We start from the raw sequence: 7,637 nt of genomic DNA, 5'->3' as shown, positions 1-7,637 counted from the left end.
CTTTCCCTGAAGGAATGTTTTTCCCAGAGTGTGACTGCTGAGCTGAACACTTGAGCTGAAAGATGCAAATCTGGAATCTTTATAATTTGAGATTTCTTATCTTTCAGTGAAATGTTAATAAAAAGTGTTTTTACAGAAAGGCCATTTAGGGTTTAAACCAGAGTGTTTTCAGCCAGACTTTTGTCAACCTGATGGCCATTTATCGGACACTTTCTGTGTAAAAGCCACTGTGCCAGTGGCCTGGAGGGTCCACGGAGCCAGGTACTGGCTGGCCACCCTCTCACTGTGACACTTGTTAACCTTATTCCAAATGCTGGCTCCAAGGCCAGAGTCAATCAAAAGTCCTTCCTTTCTGCGAGTTCCTGAGGCTCTTTGAGTGGTAGGATTATGAGTGATTTTTTTCTCTTTGTTTATAAATATTCCCAAAGAGGATATACTATTTGTGTATTTTTTAAGTGTTAAAAATGGTGACATCCTATATACTTGTTTTGGTCCTCATTTTAGTTTAAAAAATCTCTAGTGTTTCATGGTTAAGTATTGTAATGGATGAGTATATGTTTGGTTTGTTGGATTGTGTAGAAATGATCAAGTTCATGTAAATAAAAATAAAATAAAATTATATATATATAACTGTGTATAAACATATGTGTGTATATATAAGTATGTGTATATTTATGTTTTTATGACCAGGGAGACAGGACTGGCTCTTTTAGATCAGGGGTCTTCTCCAGTATTGTTTCATTAAGAGTCCCAGAAAATTAGAATCAAATCCTCTGTGTGTGTGTGTGTGTGTGTGTGTGTGTGTGTGTGTGTGCGCGTATCTGTCTATCTGTCTAATAACATTTAAAAGATAGATAGGGCTTCCCTGGTGGCGCAGTGCTTGAGAGTCCGCCTGCCGATGCAGGAGAAGGCCGGGCCGCTGAGCCTGCGCGTCTGGAGCCTGTGCTCCGCAAATGGGAGAGGCCACGACAGTGAGAGGCCCGCATAACGCAAGAAAAAAAAAAAGATAGATAGATGAATGATTATTCCTGGAGCACAGAGACTGCAGCAGACCGCTGGGGTAGACTTTGTCAAGTCAACCCAAGGAGACAGTGGGTCTCTGTTGTGGACTGAATTGTGTCCCCCCGCCAAATTCATATATTTAAGCCCTAACTCCCAATGTATTTGGAGATTGGGCCTTTAGAGAGATAGTTAAGGTTAAATGAGGTCTTTAGGGTTGGGCCCTAATCCAGTAGGACTGGTGTCCTTATGAGAAGAGGAAGAGGTACCAGGGATGCAGACACACAGAGAAAAGGACATTTCTGGATACAGTGAGAAGACAGTGGTCTGCAAGCCAAGGAGAGAGGCCTCAGGAGAAACCACCCCTACGGACACCTTGATCTTGGACCTCAGCCTTCAAAACTGTGAGACATAAACATCTGTTGTTTAAGCTGAAATGAGGCTGCTGGGGAAACTTTATCAGGAAACAACAACTCCAGACTCAAGACCCCAAAATGCCACATTAGAGTGAACTTTGAACCTCTTCCCCTAAAACTGAACAAGTTTCTTAATCTTGGGCCAGGAGGGGATCTGAACTTCTGGGGTGCCTCTTAGGGAGGGGTGACTGTGGGCAGGGCCTGGGTAAATCCTCTAAGAGAGGATGCCTATTGTGGCAGTGACTTCCCTTCCGCTTCTTTCTCTTTTTAGAAGAGTGAGTCCATCTGATGTGTTAACCAAAATACAAGCATCTAAATATCACCCTGCTTTAGTTTAATCAAAACCTCAAGGGAGTTTTGCTGAAGCTACACATGTGAATAGCAGATCCCCACACTCTGGGTTAAATAGGCATAGACAAAATAAAGGGCTTGATCAGGAATCACGGCTGTGGTGTGCAGATGATTGGGTTTATTCCATCTAGAAAGCCCTCCATCATGTTCTGGGCCTGCCCATCCTTACTCTTCCCAAAGTGTCCTATACATCCACTAACACGGCACATGGCAGAGTCCTTTGTCATTGCCTCTTTTCTCATCTGTCTCCCCACTACTCACTTGTCCCATCCCAGGCAGGTGGCCTCATGAGGATGGGGGTTTATCTTGTTCAGTTTTCTGTACATTGTAATTAACATAGTGGCTTCATGAGGATGGGGATTTATCTTGTTCAGTTTTCTATACCTAGTAATTAGCACAGAGGAGCTCACTCACACATATTTACTAAAAAAAATTATTGAAGCCACAGGCTACACAAAGATGCACGAAATAACTATGTGCTGAGCAGACCTCCAAAGTTGGGGGGTCAGAGTACTGCATGTACTGGCAGGGGGGTAGGTGCTGAGGAGGTGGGAGTGGGTCCTGGGGAAAGAGGATCAGAGGCAGGAGACTCTGAGCACCATAAATCAATTTGCTAAATTAGGAGTGAGATGAAATGGGGCTGTGGATTCTCAGCTAGAAGAAATTATATGTTATGTCAATATGTAACTGTCAACCTCTCTATCCCCCTTAGAAACTCGGTTCCCATTCCACCCATGGCTTTGTGGAATGGAGACAGAATTTAAAGCTACAATAGCCAGGAGATCTTGTCAAATACTGCCTCACAAAACCATTCTAAGGCTCACCAGTAAATGTCTGGGCAACACTGACCCCTTGCATGTAAATAAATCATGTGAGCAATTCTAGCTTAAGCACTTGACTTTACACTGATCATGTTTTATCTGTCGCATATGATTGATAGCTTCTAAAAATCGAAATATTCCTTTAAATTCTCCCCTAAGGAAAGTCTAACAGAAATATACACGAAGGAAAGAAATGAAAAATTAGAATATTATACTGTGCAATTGCTTGAGACTTCTTGCAGTCTTAGTGTAACGGATTATTTCATTCAGAAACCAATTTTCAGAATATTAGGGATTAAGTCCTAGACTTTTGTCTTATCATAGGATCGCTGATGAAGTCCCTTTTTAGTGTCTGGTTTGACATGCTGCAAAAAATAAATTATGAATGTGTTGGTGAGGCAACAGGCAAAACAGAATAAGTTCATAAAAGGCTCCTATGGCTATTACAAAATCCAAGTCATAAAAAAAATATCATGTCATCTTCCCAAAATGTCATGGGACTGGGTTTCCAGATCAGGACTGGAAATGAGGGCAGATTTAAGAATATGATATGATTGTAGGGCATGAATCTGGTGAGATCATGAAAGGCTTGATTCTGACTAAATCCTTACAAGGCACTGTTGTCTGATGATTTAAGGAAAATGGATCTAAACTTTCCTCAAGTTCCCCTTTCCTTGTGTAGTGGCGATTCTTTACATAGCATAACTCATTAAAAACTGAAATGGTGAAAAAATAACTGTTAGGAAATGCTTCTGTCCAGAAGTTTGTTTAAGGCTGTCTCTGACTGGGGGGCTGTGAAGATCACTGGCCAGTCTCTGGAGGATCTCAATGCTGGGGCCCCCTTCCCTAGAGCAGTACAGTGCATCCCTGTTAAAAAGAGAAGATAAACTCTCTGCTCCTCCATTAATTTTTTTTTTTTTTTTTTTGCGGTACATGGGCCTCTCACTGTTGTGGCATCTCCCTTTGCGGAGCACAGGCTCTGGACGTGCAGGCTCAGTGGCCGTGGCTCACGGGCCCAGCCGCCCTGCAGCGTGTGGGATCTTCCCGGACCGGGGCACGAACCCGTGACCCCTGCATCGGCAGGAGGACTCTCAACCACTGTGCCACCAGGGAAGCCCTCCTCCATTAATTTTTTTGATCCTCCATCTTGACACATTTTGGGGTGAAGTTGAGACTCTATGTGGACACACAGGATGAAGGGGACCCTTTGGTAAATTGGAAGACCTTCATCCCCAATGGATGATACATTGTGATTGATGCTTACCAAGAGCACCTTCCATTGGCAACAGGTCTTGCCACTTAATCTCTGCCAAATACAAGGGCACAAGATCACTTATTACAAAACCCAGGTGCCTTCCAAATTCACTGGCTTATGTTCTAACAATTCTAGATGGCTCGTCACATCAGTCACCTGTGAATTAATTTTGCAACTAATTTTGTTGGAGTATTTTCCAGCTGGTTTCATAACTTTAAGTTAGCTGTTCCACAGCTGCTTTATTATGATTTAAAATACGTTTTGAAAGATCTGCTTTTAAAACCCTCAAGACAAATATTACTATTGCCAACCTTAATGACTTAGAGTTTGGGGGTTATTAATCACCTATTTGTCTGTCGCAGGAGACCCAGACTAACTGTGGAGGAAAATCCTGACCTGATCCTACCTTAGAGTATGAATTTAACCTACATTCCCAAGGAAATGTCCTATTTTGTGTTTTTTTTTTTTTTTTTTTTTTTTTTTTGAGAATATCAACTCTACCTTTGCTTAGGGGTCTGACAAAGCAAATGAATCTGTGAACATGAACTCACAGAAAGATATTTTAAGTTTGGGCAGAGAACTTTACTTTGAACTTTATGCTGTTCAATTATTATCAAAAGCTTGGTTTCAGAGACACTAGATTAAAATGGTGAAAGAAGAAGAAACACTTGAAACGTTCACTTCCAATTTCTAGAAGTACAGACTATGTAAATAGATAGACAATAGCAATGTGAAGTAAGGACAAGAAACATCCAGAATAATGAAATCCTGAAGGGATTTCCACAATCTTTAACATTGGTGAAGACAGAGTAAGAAGTACGTTCTTGAGCTACACGTGGTCTGGCCTCTCAGTCTGGGGGACCCTCAACACTTGGCCCCAGAGAAGGTAGGAAGATTTCATCCTCTGCCTGCCCCCTCACTCTAGTGGTCTCTTCCCCGCTTCTTGGGCCCCGCCCCCTGGGCTTGCAGGTGTCATCGCTCCAACAGCCACCTATTTTCTGTGTCCAGAGGTCTAGTCCCCAGGTCTCAGCACTGCTGGGGGCAAGGAAAACGTGGTGGCCACTGCAGTGCCAAGTGATTGCTCCTCAGAGCAAGTCTTGGAAACGAGGCTCAGGACTTTGAACTTATACTGAGAACAGTTACGGATGCGTCTGAATCTCCGCACTATGGGAGAACCCAGCAGGCAGAGGGAGCGCCCTCATCCCATCCAGAAGATGCCCACCTATCAGAGGATGTGTGATGGTCCCACAGAGGGAAGGGCGGATGTAAAAACCTCCTGTCAAGACACAGACCTGGAGGGAGACGCTTGAAGGCTCACAGTGGAGAGTGCACTGAGCTGAGGACTATTTATGCATAGATTTCTGTCCCTTGATGTATAAATGGAGAGGGGAATAAACTATCAGAGGCTTATTCAGAGACTGTGAAACACAAAAGGGAAGAGATTCTGGACAAAAATATTGAGAGGAAAAGCTTACTTTTGAAAATGATTTTCTACAGAAAATAGAAGAAAAATATAAAGCATATGCTAAGTGCTCCCAGTAAGATACAAAATCCATGAAAAACAAAAGGCAGGGTGATATATGGAGAAAATGAAGTAAGTTATATGTTCTTTAGACCTGACACAATTAGGTCTGTTCCCCACCAGGCCTGTGACATTTTATACCCCTGTGATCTTGCACATGCTGTCCAGGCTGGGCCTTACTTCCCTTCCAAACCTGGCAAAGTGCTTTTTATTCATGCTGCCTGACTCAGCCTGCACACCACCTCCTCTGAAAGCCTTCCCAGTGGTTGCAGGCACCAACTCACTGATTTCTCTGCACACAGCACAGTGGGTTTTCATACTCCAGTACTGGACATTTCAGACAGTATTATCATTTATAACAGAATAACTATGCCTTCTCTATGACACAGCTTATATGACATGGATCTCTATGACCCTTACTCATCACAGTTTCTGATATACAATTAAGACTAATAAATAAATGAGAGTCTCTGAAAGATAAATGACAACCTCTTTTTATCACAGGGACCTCAACAGATGTCAGTAGAACAAAGGCAAAAGATAAAGGGAAATGAGAAAAGAAACACATATTGAGACCCTGTTCTGCTCAAAGCATTGAAGTGCTTGTTACACTAAAGGAAAATTGGAATCTTTTCCTTCCTTTTCAAAGAATTACGGTTTTAGCATAGTGCCACAAACTAACACAATGACTTTCGGGACATGATACAGTGGCCATAGAGAAACAACTCTTCATAAGAGATTAGTGCAGCACCAGACATCCTCAATTTAAACATGGATACTCAAAGTTTATTGACAAGTTGATTTTGGAAAACTTGAACAGCAATTTCCTCTTAGAAACAGTGAGCTTAAGTCCCAGACCAAACTGCAAAGGCTTATTCAACCTGGAAGCCTGCTAGATTATATCAGTCACTGAACTGAGCTGCAGAAAGCAAAGGCTAGATTTAATTAAGCTCCACTAACATATAGCCAATGGTCACTTAACCAAAAAATGCTTCCCGCCTATCTCACAGCTGTGCTGTGAATCAACTAGAATAATGCAAGTAAAATGCCTTTGAAAAGTACACCATGGTACAGAACAATAAGGGCCACCAAGAGTTTAACTATTACAGAACCCAAATGCACACTAAAATACTCTCTTGCAGGAAAATGCATGCTCTCTTCTGCCACAGGACTCATCACCCATGAGGCAGTGGGAAGATTACTCTCTGCCCCAGCCAAGCCTGCCAGGGGAAAGCTGGCCAAGCCTGCGTCTGCACCAGCTAGACTCCACTTCCAGCCTCTTCCTTCTCTGTTGCGTGTTCAGTGCATGCCTGCTTTGTCCACCTCAATCCACCTTGCTTCTGGTTCAATTCAGACCCAGCTTCACTGCCTCCATTTAGCCCTCACTCCTGCCTGAACAGCTGGCAACATGCTTCAGCTTTTCTGTGTACACTCTTTGGAAGATGGGCCTTACAAATGGGTCTGGAAATGGGGGTCCAGCACTCTGAGGATACTTCCTCAGATTCTTACACTCAGAGTCCTGACCCACCCAGTAAAATGACAGACATCACGTTCCAGTCTGCAGGGAGAGCGTAGGGAGAAATGGTAGGGCCAGGGAAAAGTGTGGCTGGTACCTCCCTCGCTTCTCCCTGCCCCTCCAGCTGTGTGTCCCCTCACGGGAAGCCCTGTCCACTCCCACCCTCCTTCTGCCCCAGCCCGGTGTCCAGTTCTGCTCCATCTGCCAGAATGGAAGCAGATGGGTTCCTGGTCCTCAAGCCTGTTTGTCTTACAGCTCCCACCAAGGACTCAATGCGATCCTCTTCAGCACATGGAAGAAATGACTTGTGAAACAGCAAATAGTATCTTTTAGAGCCGAAGTTCTTTCTGAATCATTCATATTTCATTTGAATTTCTCTCTTTCTTTCTTTTCTCTCTCTCTCTCTCTCTCTCTCTCTCTTTTTTTTTTTTTTTTTTTTTTTTGCGGTATGCGGGCCTCTCACTGTTGTGGCCTCTCCCGTTGCGGAGCACAGGCTCTGGATGTGCAGGCTCAGTGGCTATGGCTCAAGGGCCCAGCCGTTCCACGGCATGTAGGATCCTCCCAGACCGGGTCATGAACCTGTGTCCCCTGCATTGGCAGGTGGACTCTCAACCACTGCACCACCAGGGAAGCCCTCTCTCTATCTTTTTTACATAGGAGAAAGACCCAAATCTTTTTTACTTACACTAGCGTGACAAAGTCTTCAGTGGTTTTTGTTCAGCCTCCCCAAGTCAGTCATTTTTAAGTTACGTGAAAG

At 43.6% G+C, this 7,637-nt stretch overlaps 1 protein-coding gene across 1 annotated transcript in view; it reads right to left on the bottom strand.

Moving 5' to 3' along the window:
* HECW1 (HECT, C2 and WW domain containing E3 ubiquitin protein ligase 1) overlaps positions 1-7,637 on the bottom strand; it is a 263,731-nt gene that overhangs the window by 219,506 nt on the left and 36,588 nt on the right. The window lies entirely within an intron of this gene.

The sequence above is a fragment of the Lipotes vexillifer genome, unplaced genomic scaffold (genome assembly GCF_000442215.2).
Source record: "Lipotes vexillifer unplaced genomic scaffold, Lipotes_vexillifer_v1.1 scaffold1359, whole genome shotgun sequence".
In the NCBI taxonomy this organism is placed as follows: Eukaryota; Metazoa; Chordata; class Mammalia; order Artiodactyla; family Lipotidae; genus Lipotes; species Lipotes vexillifer.
Note: the sequence above shows the minus strand (reverse complement) of the source record. Positions and strands in the feature narration are given on the sequence as shown.